Source organism: Elaeis guineensis, chromosome 16 (assembly GCF_000442705.2).
Source record: "Elaeis guineensis isolate ETL-2024a chromosome 16, EG11, whole genome shotgun sequence".
Lineage (NCBI taxonomy): Eukaryota > Viridiplantae > Streptophyta > Magnoliopsida > Arecales > Arecaceae > Elaeis > Elaeis guineensis.
Genome location: NC_026008.2, coordinates 43,205,800 through 43,221,030, shown reverse-complemented (window position 1 = coordinate 43,221,030; position 15,231 = coordinate 43,205,800). Strand labels below are relative to the sequence as shown.

The window sequence follows — 15,231 nt, the reverse complement described above, 5'->3', positions numbered from 1 at the left end:
TGGCAGTAGTACGGCGATCGGAGGAGTCGACCGACCTTAGGTCGGTGGCCGGCTGAGTGGCATTGGGTGGAGATTCGGATCCCTCCGACGGTCAGTCGGGCACGTTGCGGAAGTCGGCCATCGGTCTTTCTGGTGCAGACGGTCCGGAGAGCGGAAAAGGTCTGCCCGACCGACATATCCTCAGTCAGTAGAGAGCCGTTAATCGGTCGGTAATGACGCCCGACGATCAGTCGGTCGGTCGATCGGTCGGTCGGGTATGCCCGATTATGAGTCGGCATGAGCGGGGTCGGTCGGTGGGACCCTCCGACGGTCAGTGTGGACTTTCTTTTGCAGGCACTCGTTTCCGGCGATCAGGTGACGAGAGGATTGGCCGCAACAAGAAGTTATTATGATGGATAATTTAAACTTAAAATATTACGTTGTTGTAGTGTCTTATTACACCTTACAAGTCTAAAGATCAAATAATCCATATATATAACTAAGGGTGTCAACTCATTGGGTGAGTAAACTTGCCTTCATGCCGACCTTGGTCAAATTATCTTCCACTTTTGTTCTTAAGCTTATTAAAAAAGAAATCCATGGGTGCAAGCATGTGAATATATATGTGCGCCTCGGAACGAGCCGCTTGCATTCAGTCATAGCTGTCCGGCAACCTCTAGCTCTCATATTTTATCACCAAAAAAAAACCTAGCTCTCATAAATCCTAATGAAGAGATTATATTTTCTTCATTTAATAATGTGATGCTATATCTTCAACAAAACATTAGTTTATATTAGTCACCATTCGTTTTGATGATTTAAGTGGAAATCCAAGTCATACAATTTTCTGATATCTAGAAAATAAGCCGAGTCATACAGATGAAATAAATATTAATGATCATATCGATAGATGCAGATTTAAAAAATTGATAGTATTAATCAAGGCTCCAGTGCAAAAACCCATAGCACGATCGGATGCAACTTCTTTTTGATATAAAAATATAAGGATCCTCCTTGAGAGGAAGTGGAAGATTTAGGGATTTTAAATGGTGAGTTCAGATAAGCCACAGATTCTATTCTCGAAAATGACGATAGAGGTCCTTGTGAATGAAGATTGGTATGTCAATTTGGCATCAACACAGCTGCCATGCAACTCCTCACAAAGTTCTGTGGTTCCTCTGGAATAACATATCCATACCTCATATCCAAATTTGTATAGCTGCAGAAACTAGTGAAGCTTGAAAAATGAAACTGACCTACCTTGTGCCAAGGTATAAGATTCATTCAAGTTATGATAGACAGTAAAATCTTAAAAAAAAGAAAGAAAAGAAAAGAAAAAAGCACCACAAACCAGAAACAAGTTATACACATAATTTCCAGGCCATGAAAGATGATAGAATTTCTGATAAAATAAGAGAAAAAAGGTGAAATGCATAAAAGGCAAGAACAATAACACCTGAAAAGAAATTATAACATATAAACTTTAAGGAGACTGATTGTGAGGTCTGAGCAGGAAAAAACAGAGAAATCAAAAAAATTCTACCAAAAGGGGCAACGTTATGGTCACAGAAGACCTCTCAATAAAACTGGAACCTCTGTTGGAAACTCAGATGCATTGAATCTACTCTCCTAAAGCATCATTCCTCTGCTTGGGAACATACTGCAGCTTGCAGTTCTTTTTCTGGCTTTGGTCTGGATTTGGGCTTGGAAGCACCAAATGCTAGCTCGGCTGAGCCTACCGCAGCCATCTGGTTCTCTGCACTACCAAGTATGCTGTATCCGATTGAATTGGAAGGCTGCATTGGTGCCTCCGTGCAATTACAGCTGGGGTTTCTGAAGTAATCCAATGCTTCAGTTTCAGGGGGTAGAACTAGCTGGACATGATCAGATGCAATGGCTTCCTTCCACTCTGCATAACATGAAAGTTTTGTCAGATTCGCATTGCATGGTAGAGTATTAAGCTTTGAATGACGTCATAACGGCTTGCAACTTTCTTTTTGGCCATCCAATCAACAGCGAACAGCCTAGGCTCCCACATAGGTTACACCATCCTTGTAGCACCTATTAACTGCTCTATCACTCTGAACCATATCATGTTTCAGTCACCTAATGAACAGGTGAGAGCTGAAAATCAAATGAACATGGTACCTGCAGTCATAAGAATGCAAGTTAACAATTTCAAACACTCCACTCACCAAGCTGGCATGATAAACCAATTGGACTGAGATTTTCATGTTAGAGCTCTCATCAGGTGGCCAACAGACCAAAAGGTTCAGATTGATAAGCAGTGACTGGTGGCGGCAATAGAATACCTAGGAGAAGTCTTATCACATACTTCAGAAAGAGAAACGTCAATGAGAGAGATCCTTACTATGAGCAAGAAAAGCCTCCGCATCTTTGACAGAGAATAGCATAGGTCCTGACAAGTTTTCACTTCTGTGCAGTGCCAATAAATCCTTGCACCTCTCAGAACCAGCAGTACCATCCATTCCACCGGAAGCAAGACCGCCCTGATCAGGTGAAATCTGGCTAGTAGTTCCAGCGGACCGTCCAACCATTTTGTTCTCTCTCTTATCACTTCTTATGGTGGCATAATCACAATTATCTTGACTTAGTCACTAGTTTCCACAACTTTGCTCTGGAGCAGTTAACATCATTCATGCTGGAAACAGGCTTAACCAACTTCTCTTGATAACAACTACAGCAGGGGGAGCTCGAGTCCTGGCAATAATCATTTGATTGTCCAAGTGTGACATTGATAGAACCAATTAAAACTTCAGAGTTATCAATGATAACTGGCAGATCTCTATGTTCTCTGTCTAATCTGTCCGACGAACCCTTTGCTTCATTGTCAGGTTTGGATTTCCGTGTCCAAATTTTATGCCAATTGGCTGATGGAGCAGCCTTCGGATATATGTGATTGCCATGGTTCATCAAAATGGAAGACTTTGCCACTGGAACCTGACCTGAGTAGACACCATTCCGAAAATTTCTTGAAGGTTTAGATAGTCGATATCGGGCCACAGTTCGCTGTCCTCCGCAATTCTCCATTTGCTTTAGGAGATCCATATTTTGATCAGCATCCTCAGTGGGCACGAACAATCCGAAGTTTGTTTCTGCAACTGGATCTGGTGATCCAGTAGGCTCTAAAGGTTGTGGGTCTTGACCGATTGATGCCTCTTGAGCATACAAGTCAGACTCAGATGGAGCCCTTGGACTTGGTGTTCCTATGGAACCAGATGTATACTCCACAGTACCAGGTGAATGAACCCTATTGTCTGCATTAGTTAAGTCCTTTGCCTTTTTCTCTTTCTGCCTAAGTTTCTTCATCTTTTTCCTTTCCAGGAGATCAGCTTGTCTGCAATTACAAAGAGATCAATTTAAATATGATTTTGTATTAAACTCAGAGATTTTTTAAAAAAAAATTTCTAGTCAACCTGAGAGCTACCATCACCTTCTATCAATATACTCAAACAAAAGATTTAGGCCAATGTTCTTACATGCAAACCCCACCCCCCACCCCCACCCCCACCAACAAAAAAAAAAAGGAAAACACAAAACAAAGCAAAAGGGGGAAAAAGATAATCTAGGTTCAATCGAAAGTATGACATAATAAGTTGAGTTGCAACTCAGATGAAAATAGATGCCATAATAGATAGACACCGAACTAATTATTATTGAAAAATGTTAAATCAAGGTGAGGAGTCGGCATTATACTCCAACTCAACTTCACCAAGCATCATGTTATCCTGTCTAATGTGGATTTATTCAAACATCCAAAGGGAAGAAGAACACCAACTATAAGTGAAATAGAGCTTAAGAAAAGAAGAGGCTCAGTTTCATTCAGATCATAAAATTATCTAGGAACAAATTTTAGAGAAGTAAATTTGGGATTTCATTAGGAGTATTTTGCATACAGAAACACCGATACTGAGATCATGTTCAAGCCAAACATTACAAAGAAAAATATAAGTGATTTGGATCAGCTTTTCTCAAACTGATACCAGCCGGTCAGAAATTTTGCTTGTATTACCTGAACTCTAGAAGTCAACATCTTTACAGATAACCCAAGCAAAACTAGTTAAATCAAAAGTAAAATTAGTTTTCAAATATCCACCAACCACAAAATTCAAGGCTGGTGGATATTGAAGTTGACTATCAAGGATATGTCAGAAGTATCAAAAAGAGGAAAGCACGTTGACCATATATGGAAAACTAATAATATAGAACATTAACCAAAATCATGTCAATAACATCTCTGCTGTGTCTCGTCCATCATTAGTTGGAACAGCGCATATCAAATGACAGAAGGCTTTATGATTAATAGAACCATTGAAATGCCGAGCATAAAGAACCTGGCATCAATTGTCGAACCAGAAATGCAAGAACCCAGTCTTGCAGGTTATTGGCTTAACAGTTTGTATGAGGTGCCACAGAAGGAGAGGGGTGCTTCAAGCCTCCAAACTCGATAGAACATGTAGAATCCACTTTAATTTGTTATACAAGCTAAAAATAATAATAAACAAAAGAAAGACATGCTTCCTTGAAGGGTCACTGTTGCATGGTAAGGTATAAAAACAGAAACAACAACTTAACAAGGGCATCGACATGTTTCTATATCCATTCAACCAACAACTCAAGAAAATGCAAGTAACTAATGTTCCCTTTGTTGTTGAACCAGATGGTTAAAAAAGATCAAGTCTTTTGGTGTTTGATAGACAATAAGAGTACCTTTTCCGAGCAACTTCCTCTTCCTCCACAAGCAACTTCTGGCATCTCAAAGCTTCAGCATCCTTGTCAGCAAGCCACGCTTTGACCTATACATAGCATTACACTAAAATTGTCATGATGACATATCTTATCAACAACCAGATGATTTAGATCCAACATGCATCCATGGAGAATTTTAACTATCCAGTTTCTGTTCAAGCAGAAAACTAGTGCATGCAACTAGATTTTAACCAAAAGAGTGGCACCAGTCTTAACATACTTGTGTGGTAGAGAAGAAAATCCTGGTTTTCGAATCCATAATGACAATGCTCTCATAATTGAAGAACCAGCAACTTCCTGAAAATGTGCTGCTTATTAGTATCCGCCTCCCAGATAGAAAATGCAGTGTAGTACCATTCTTCTTTCTATTGTCTCACATGTTTAGATTAACAGGATATTGAAATCGGTCAAAAGGTGGTACTCCCACGACAATGCAACCCAACATTCAATAATTTATGGGCTTTCAAAATTTTTTGTTTCACATGCTATTGAGCCTATGAAACCCAAATCTTGGAAAGGTTTAAAAAATATGGTTAACCTGGGAGCTATATTTACAGATGATAAGGGTTTCAGCAACATTTCTAGAAAAGCAGTAGAACTATTCTACTACAGAAATAAGGACCAGGGAACATTATGGCCTTGGCAAGATCAAACGTTATTTTATTGCTTAATCATTTTCATTTATGGCACAATTACTACTATTAAAAAATATAGTATGTAATATGGTTAACATAATATATAATATGGTTAACATAGTATGTAATATGATTATAACCATATATATGAGGATCTTATCGCCATATATTGTTAGACAAAATTTAATATATAATATAATTATAATCAAATATGGTTATAATCATATATATGAAGATCTTACCATGTTTAATAATTATCCAAATATATTGTATCAAAATGCCTATAAAAATCCTTTAGAGACTGGATGAAATAGACAATCAATTTTTCCTCTATTTTTGAACAGATTTTTTTCCTCTACTCTATTTTTTTTTCTTTTCTGTTTTTGAACATGGTATCAGCGCCTTGTTCCTAATCAAACCGCCGTCATTTCTGGTGCTGCACGGTCCCCTTCTCTTCTCTTGATTTCTTTTTGTGCTGTTCGGCCTCTCTTTCTTGGTGTCACTTAGCTGCCCGCCTCTCCTACTGCTATTTGATCTCTTTCTCTTGCTGCTGCAGTTATTCAGCCTATTTTACTGCAGATTTATTCTTCCTTGCAGCCGTTTGGTCTTTTGTGCTATTCAGCCTATTCTTTTGACAGATCTTCTAGATTTATTCAATGGCTTCTTCCTCGAATGATCTGAAAACCACACCTCTTGATACCAGTGTCAAATTTAATGGTGCCAATTATCTTCTTTGATCTTAGACATATCGCTACATGGTGGGATCCCGTGGAAAACTTCATCACCTAGATAAGGAACCTATTAATAGTGCTGATTAGTAAAATCCTGCAAATGGCAAGAGACTGATTATGCTGTTCTTATCTGGATGTTGAATAGCCTAGAGCCTCATATTGCTAACACTGTGATGTTTCTATCCACTACAAAAGAGATATGAGATTTCTTGAGAATGACCTACTTTCAAGAGAAGAATATCTCAAGGATCTACTCACTTTACTCAGATATCTTTTTTTTGTAATAGAGGGATCTCTCAATTCAGGAGTACTACAGCATTCTTCAGGGAAAGAGGACTGAGCTTGCTCAGTATCATCCTCTCACTATTGATATTTCTGTTCTTCAATAGCAGCATTCCCATGGCAGATGATAGTATTCCCACTTTGAGCAACGCCATGAGTCGTGTTCTACGTGTTACTAAGTTACAGCCCACATCTTCTCCATCTATGGAGAACACTGCTCTTGCTATTGGTACTCGTAGCAGCCGAGGGGGTCATAGATGCAATTCTTTTTCATCATGTCCACATTGTGGACATTTAAATCATCCTACTGAGCATTGTTGGCAGAAATTTGGAAAGTCTTCTGCCTCTTATCCTGCTAGTGTTGCTTCTTTTATAGCTTCGTCTGACGTTGGTGCCACTCCTGCCACTAATGACTCAGTTTTAGTTTTTCGGACTGACTACGAGCGATTTCTCCAGTCCACCAGTGCCTCCATATCTTCAGCTCCACTAGTTGTGTCTTCAACTCTTGGGATGACTACTACAGTCACTCCTGGTATGTCCTGGTTATTAGATTCAGGTGCTTCTTTTTATGTCACAGGTAACAGAGGTCTTTTTCTTACATATACTCCATTGTCTCATATGCTATCTGTCATTATTATGGATGGCACTTCAATTCCTATTCTTGGACATGATACTGTGAGGATTTCTCTTACACTCATTCTTATATATGTCCTATATGCTCTTAAATGTCATTTGAATTTGTTATCTATTGGATGCCTTGTTAAATCCTTAAACTGCTCGATTACGTTCTATCCTTCTCATTGCCACTTTCAGGATCTCAGCACAAGAAAGATGATTGGTGGCAATGTTAAGATGGATAGAGTTTACTTCTTTACTGATACAACATCTCCTGCTTGTGCCGTGTTATCATCCTCCAACTCACCTTATCAGTGGCATTGTTGTCTTGGTCATCCATCTACAGAAGTTCTAAAGAATCTTGATCTTCTTCCCAAATCTTCGGATAGTTTTGAATGTGAAGCTTGCCAGTTAGAAAAACATCATAGAGTGTCTTTTCTTTCTTCTGTTAGTAAGCATTGTTCTTCTTCCTTCACGTTAATCCATTCGGATATCTGGGGTTCGAGTCTTGTCCTGAATCGATTAGGTTTTAGATATTATATGATTTTTGTCGATGACTACACTAGGATGATCTGGTTGTATCTCCTTAAAAGTCAGTCTGAAGTCTTTTTTATATTTTAAAATTTTTATAATAAAATAAAAACTCAATTTTTCACCTCTATCAAAGTTTTTCGTACTGATAATGTCTCTGAATACTTACAGTCCAGTTTTATAGATTTTTGTACTTCTCATGGTATAATACATCAGATCTTGTGTCCTTACACCTCTCAGTAAAATGGAGTAGCTGAAAGAAAATATAGACATATTTTAGATATGGCGCAAACTCTTATGTTTCATATGTAGGTATCTAAATCTTATTGGCATGATGCCATTCTTACAGCATGTTATCTTATAAATAGGGCTCCATTAAGTATATTGGATGAAAAATCTTTATTTTTTATTCTCTATCCCTCTGAGGAACCCTTCTCTCTAACCCTACGAGTGTTTGGATATCTGTGTTTTGTTCATCTCTGAGGACCTAGCAGAGATAAGTTGTCTCCTCGATCTATTTGGTGAATCTTTTTGGGATATTCTCGTACTCAGAAAGAATACCGATGTCATGATCTTCTTTCTAAATGACACTTTGTCTCTGTTGATGTCTCTTTCTTTGAAACCACTCCCTTTTTTCCATCTCTTTCGAGTCATCTAGTGTTCCTCTACCGCCTATTGCTCCTCCCAAAATTTTCATAACTCCATCTTCTGGTACTTCTACTCCACCATCTTTGCAAGTTTACAATCATCGTGGAAAAAGAGCTCCTCTATCTTTACTATCACCAACTATGTCATCTCCGTCTGAGTTTTCTGCAGGCCATCTTTCAGATTTAAAATTGTCTATTGCATTATGAAAGGGTAAAAGATCTTGTACTTTGCACCCAATACCTATCTCTATGACCTTTGATTATCTTTTACCTTCTTTTCGATTTTTTATGGAATCTCTATCTTCCATATCTATTCCCAGGACCTATCAGGAGGCTCAATCTAATCCCAGATGGAGATAGGCCATGGATGAAGAGATGGCTGCTCTAGTCAGTCGTGGCATTTAGGAGTTAGTTTCACCACCATCCGATGTTCATCTTGTTGTATATCAATGGGTCTTTATAGTCAAATACCAATCTGATGGCACATGAAGCGTTTTAAAGCTCGTCTTGTCGCTAAAGGATACACCCAAATCTATAGTATTGACTATTTTGAGACTATTTTCTCAATTGCTTGTCTCAACTCAGTTCGCATTCTGTTCTCTATTGCAATTAATCAGGACTGGAAACTACATCAGATAAATGTAAGTAATGCCTTTTTATACGAAGATTTGTCTAAGGTTGTTTATATAGAGCAACCTTCCGGTTATGCTGCTCTGAGGGAGAAAATTTGCAAGCTAAAGAAGGTTTAGAGGATCAGTTGGCTGATATCTTTACTAAGGCTCGTGGGTTTACTCACTTTTCTTCCTTATGTACCAAGCTGGGAATGTTTAATATATATGCTCTAGCTTGAGGGGGAGTATTAGAAAACATAGTATGTAATATAGTTAACATAGTATGTAATATGATTAATATAGTATGTAATATGGTTATAACCATATTAGATTATAACCATATATATGAGGATCTTATAGCCATATATTTTTAGACAAAATTCAGTATATAATATGATTATAACCATATTTGGTTATAATCATATATATGAAGATCTTATCATGTTTAATAGTTGTCCAAATATATTGTATCTCAATGCCTATAAAAGCCCTTTAGAGGCTAGATGAAATAGGCAATCAATTTTTCCTCTATTTTATTTTTAAACAGATTTTTTTTCTCTACTCTATTTCTCTTCTTTTTTGTTTCGAACAACTACTACCACCAAAATACATTCAACCAATACAGACCTGGCACATATGTAGAAATTTCCAAGTTTAGATGCAAGATGTTTCTAGCATGTGTAATCTTGTTCCTTCCTACTTTAATAGCAACAAATATCAAGAAAATAGTCAAGTAGAGAGATAAATAATTGATTCAATAAGATTTTCACTTCTATAAATACACACCTAGAAGAGATAACATACAAGAAGCAATTCACAAGACAACATCTCTTGAAAACAACCATTAACTGACAGATAACTAGCATCGATATTAAAGATTGCACAATTAAATGACTGGATCCAAAAGGTATAGAAGGATAGCATTTCAATTAAATCCATTACCTCTATAGCCACATCTGTGAATGATGTGATTTCTTTTCGTTCATCCAAATATAGTTGAAATATATATATATATATTTTTTAAAAGTTAAGCTATTGTCTAATAAAAAGAAAAAAACATATAACAGCTGCAAATGAGATGGGTTGAATCCAGTTTAGGAATGGTCCAAGACTTGACCAACTTAGATCTTTGCAAGCAAATCCAACTGAGGCCTGAACCTCTTTGATAGGTCTATTATTTTTAAGCTCAACTGATGTGTTAATTCTGCTGGGCTCAATAGCAGTTTCAACCAAATATATCATTCATCACTTGTATTTTAGGCAACGCATTACCTTGTCCCAAAATGCCGCCAGGAATTCCCGATTAGTAGTAGAGTCCTACAAATTGTCAGCTAAGAATCAGCAATTTATGAAGAGCAGAACAAAGCGTAACAGAAAAGGAGGAAAATTTGAAAAAGTATTAGCTCAGAATAATGAACCATCAAACAATCGGGATTTAAGAAATTTTCTATTAAAGAAAAACCAATGCCAATTGACTGTTCTAAACGATCGTAAACTCCAACAGCATGTTTGTACCGAATAGTAAGAAGCTCGAACAGAAAATGTACAACCGAAAAATGTATCTCTTTGCTGAAGGGGGGAAGATGGCGAAGATAAAAAAGGAAAAGGAAACTCAAGCAACAAATTAGGTAATCAGGACCACCACAGATCTGTCAGGCTGTTTGCCATTTTCTTTAAACAGAAAAAAGCTCTAAGGTTAGATTTACATTTAAACAACCTAATACTCCTTAAAATGTGCACATTGTAATTTATTACAAATAATATTAGAAAAAAGAAACCAGAAAACAAGCTGAATGAATTGTAAGTTGGCATTGTAAAACAATCACGATTTCTACCTGATACACTGATCAGGAAATATCTGATGCATGAAGTGATGATTGTACTGAATATCTAATAATACATATGCTTTTCCTAGAAAGCAAAGTAATTAATAAAATTAAACATACAATCTCCTCATCAGAAAAAGCATATGATAAAGAATGAAGCTGCAGAAATAAAATGTGTTAGCCTGTCAAACATGAAGAAAAAGAAGGAATAGAAAATACCTTCTCAATGTTCAAAGACCGGCGATGCACACGCACATGCCGCCAATAGTTTATTGGAGAACAAAACTCTCGAGAGCACTTGTCACATTTAAGCAATTGCACCTTAGACGGTGATGTGTCAGTGTGTCAAGGATCGTTGGAGACTGCCACCTTGGATTCCACGAAGTATTGTCGACTCTGACTAGGTCCGGACGGGGAGCGTGCCCCGTGGTCCCCACTGGGGGTTGTCCTTGGGGTCCCTGGGCCCCATCGGGGGTTATTCCGCCCCGGCCCAGCGTCACGCAGACGGCCTCACGGTTTCATCCTTTCACCCCCCGGAGAGGGAAAAAGCGCCTCGCGAGGAAAGGTGTGCTCGTATCCCACTTAAGCATATGACACTTCAGAGTTTGCCCGATGTGGGACTATTTAGGGGATGCCCCCACGGCCTGCCCACAACATAGCTCCCCACTCTGGAGAGGCATGTGCTGTAGGCAGGGGGCGGGTGCCCCTACCTGGCGCGCCATTGATGTGTCAGTGTGTCAAGGGTCGTCGGAGACTGCCACCTCGAACCCCACGAAGTATTGTTCACTCTGGCTAGGTCCAGACGGAGAGCGTGCCCCGTGGTCCCCACCGGGGGTTGTCCCTGGGCCCCTGGGCCCCACCGGAGGTTATTCCGCCCCGGCCCAGCGTCACGCAGACGGCCTCACGGTTTTGTCTTTTTGCCCCCCGGAGAGGGAAAAGGCGCCTCGCGAGGGAAGGTGTGCTCGTATCCCACTTAAGCACATGACACTTCAGAGTTTGCCCGATGTGAGACTATTAAGGGGAGTCCCCCCATGGCCTGCCCACAACATAGCCCCCCACTCTGGAGAGGCATGTGCTGTAGGCAGGGGGTGCGTGCCCCTACCTGACGCACCACTGATGTGTCAGTATGTCAAAGGTCGTCGGAGACCGCCACCTTGGACCCCACGAAGTATTGTCCGCTCTGGCTAGGTCCGGACGGGGAGCGTGCCCCGTGGTCCCCACCGGAGGTTGTCCCTGGGGCCCTTGGGCCCCACCGGGGGTTATTCCGCCCCGGCCCAGCGTCACGCAGATGGCATCACGGTTTTGTCCTTTCATCCCCCGAAGAGGAAAAAGGCGTCTCGCGAGGGAAGGTGTGCTCGTATCCCACTTAAGCACATGACACTTCAGAGTTTGCCCGATGTGAGACTATTAAGGGGGGTCTCCCCACGGTCTGCCTACAACATACTAATGTGTCAGTGTGTTGAGGGTCGTCGGAGACCGTCACCTCGGACCCCATAAAGTATTGTCCACTCTGGCTAGGTTCGGACGGGGAGCGTGCCCCGTAGTCCCCATCGGGGGTTGTCCCTGGGGCCCCTGGGCCCCATCGGGGGTTATTCTGCCCCGGCCCAGCGTCACGCAAACGGCCTCACGATTTTATCCTTTCGCCCCCCGGAGAGGGAAAAGGCACCTCACGAGGGAAGGTGTGCTCGTATCCCACTTAAGCACATGACACTTCAGAGTTTGCCCGATGTGGGACTATTAAGGGGGGTCCCCCCACGACCTGCCCACAACATAGCCCCCAACTCTGGAGAGGCATGTACTGTAGGTAAGGGGCGGGTGCCCCTACCTGGTGCGCCACTGATGTGTCAGTGTGTTAAGAGTCGTCGGAGACCGCCACCTCGGACCCCACGAAGTATTGTCCGCTCTGGCTAGGTCCGGACAGGGAGCGTGCCCCGTGGTCCCCACCGGGGGTTATTCCGCTCCGGCCCAATGTCACGCAGACGGCCTCACGGTTTTGTCCTTTCGCCCCCCGGAGAGGGAAAAGGTGCCTCGCGAAGGAAGGTGTGCTCGTATCCCACTTAAGCACATGACACTTCAGAGTTTGTCCGATGTGAGACTATTAAGGGGGGTCCCCCCACGGCCTGCCCACAACATAGCCCCCCACTCTGGAGAGGCATGTGCTGTAAGCAGGGGGCGGGTGCCCCTACCTGGCGCGCCACTGATGTGTCAGTATGTCAAGGGTCGTCGGAGACCGCCACCTCGAATCCCACGAAGTATTGTCTGCTCTGGCTAGGTCCGGACGGGGAGCGTGCCCCGTGATCCCCACCGGGGGTTGTCCCTGGGATCCCTGGGCCCCATCGGAGATTATTCCGCCCCAGCCCAGCGTCACGCAGACGGCCTCACAGTTTTGTCCTTTCACCCTCCGGAGAGGAAAAAGGCGTCTCGCAAGGAAAGGTGTGCTCGTATCCCACTTAAACATATAATACTTCCGAATTTGTCCGATGTGGAACTATTAAGGGGGGTCTCCCACGGCCTGCCCACAACAGACGGTGACAACAAGGGCCATCCTGGGAGATCTGCCAAAAGATACAAGTTTATTTATAACCCAAACACTCCCTTTATTTCAGGAACAATCAAAACCTATCACTGGTAACAACCCAAACTACCAGCTTTTGACACTTGACAAACACTTTTCAGGAACACTTGACATATATATATACACACACACACACACACACATACATACATACATACATATATATATATATACATACACACACACACACACACACACACACACATATATATATATATATATATATATATATATATATATATGTGTGTGTGTGTGTGTGTGTACATACATATATATATATATATATATGTGTGTGTGTGTGTGTGTGTGTGTGTATATATACACACATATATATATATGTGTGTATATATGTGTGTGTACATACATACATACATGTATATATATATGTGTATATATATATATATATATGTATATATATATATATGTAATTTTTTTTTTATGTATATATACATACACACACATTATATATATGTATATGTGTGTGTGTTTGTGTGTGTGTGTGTGTATATATATATATCTATGTATGTATGTATGTGTGTGTGTGTATGTATATGTATGTATGTATGTATATTTGTATGTATGTATGTATATGTATGTATGTATGTATGTATATGTATATGTATGTTGATGCAGAATTCTGCCGACGTCGGAGAAGCTGGAGTCGAGGTGACTGCGGCCACCGTCGAGACCTACAATGGAAGTCTAAACCGGAGTTGGGGGTGCTCCAGCAAGACCCTCCGACGCTCAAGTCAGTACTCTGCTTCAACAGAAATGGAGTACTCAAATGAAATTGTGGCAGAGTTTCGAGATATAGTTTAGATCTTAGAGAAGAACGTATCTGGGGGTCCCTTTTTATAGATGAAGAGCGTAACTGATTGACAGCGACGTCTGTAACCGTCTGGTAGTGGGCCGTTCGGAGCCATGCGGAGTTTATTGCGGAGAGTAGTGGCGTCAGTGGGCCGTTCAAAGCCACGTGGAGTTTGTTATGGAGAGTAGAGTAGTGTCCGTTGTCGCGACTTGCCAGAGAGTGATAGGGCCACGTGAAATCTGTTACAGGGAGTGGAGTGGGGTAGTGGCCATTGTCGTGACTTGCCAGAGAGTTCGGACCTGATGGCTGAAGCTCGGTTGGGATGTCTGAAGGAGCGGAATGGCTCTCTGTCTCTGCAATCTAAGAGAGGCTCAGATATTTTCGAGGTTGCAGACGAGTCCACTATTGTCGGGTGCCTAGAGCGCTGATGCTGCAGGTGGGAGTCATCTGCTGTAGAAGCTCGGACGGGGGCTTTCTATTGGGGAAGTTTGATTTCATGAGGAATCCGACAGAGGGTCGACCGGTAGTGGACTTCGGATGGCATTGTGGAGGTTCGTCCGCAGGAGGAGTCTGGAGGATCCTGTGGAAGTCCGGTTGGCGTTGTTGAAGTTCGGCTGACGCTATTAAAGGTTGATGGCTGGGGAGGTACGGCAGACACTGGAGGCGATCGGCCGTTGTAGAAATCCAGCTGCTGGAGCCCGTCCGTTATAAAAGTTCGTCCAGAATCCATCCGCTATGGAAGTTTAGACGGAGTCCGATTCTTGTAGAAGTCCGGATGGGGACCGCTTATTGAAGAAGCTCGGCTGAAGTCCGCCTGTAATAGAAGTTCGAAAGGAATTCGTTTACAGTAGAAGCTCGGATGGAATTCGCTTACAGTAGAGATTCGGAGTAGACCGCTTGCAGTAAAAGTTTGGAGTAGACCGCTTGCAGTAGAAGTTCGGCTGAAGTTTGCTTACAGTAGAGATCCGGAGTAGATCACTCACAGTAGAAGTTCAGAGTAGACTGCTTGCAGTAGAAGTTCGGAGTAGACCGCTTGCAGTAGAAGTTCGGAGTAGACCGTGGTCGAAAAAAGTCTGAAAGAGATTCGGAGAATAGTCGACCACTGTAGAGAATCGGCTGAAAGTGAAGTTCAGAGAGCGTTTGGAGCAGTCCGATAGATGAATGGAGAAGCTCATGATTGGAGAAGTCCGGATGGTATTATGGAAGCTCGGACGGTCGGGG

At 41.6% G+C, this 15,231-nt stretch overlaps 1 pseudogene; it reads right to left on the bottom strand.

Moving 5' to 3' along the window:
• Nucleotides 1-1,600: 1,600 nt before the first annotated feature.
• Nucleotides 1,601-13,316, bottom strand: LOC105059223 (uncharacterized; annotated as a pseudogene).
• Between the last annotated feature and the right edge of the window lie 1,915 nt (nucleotides 13,317-15,231).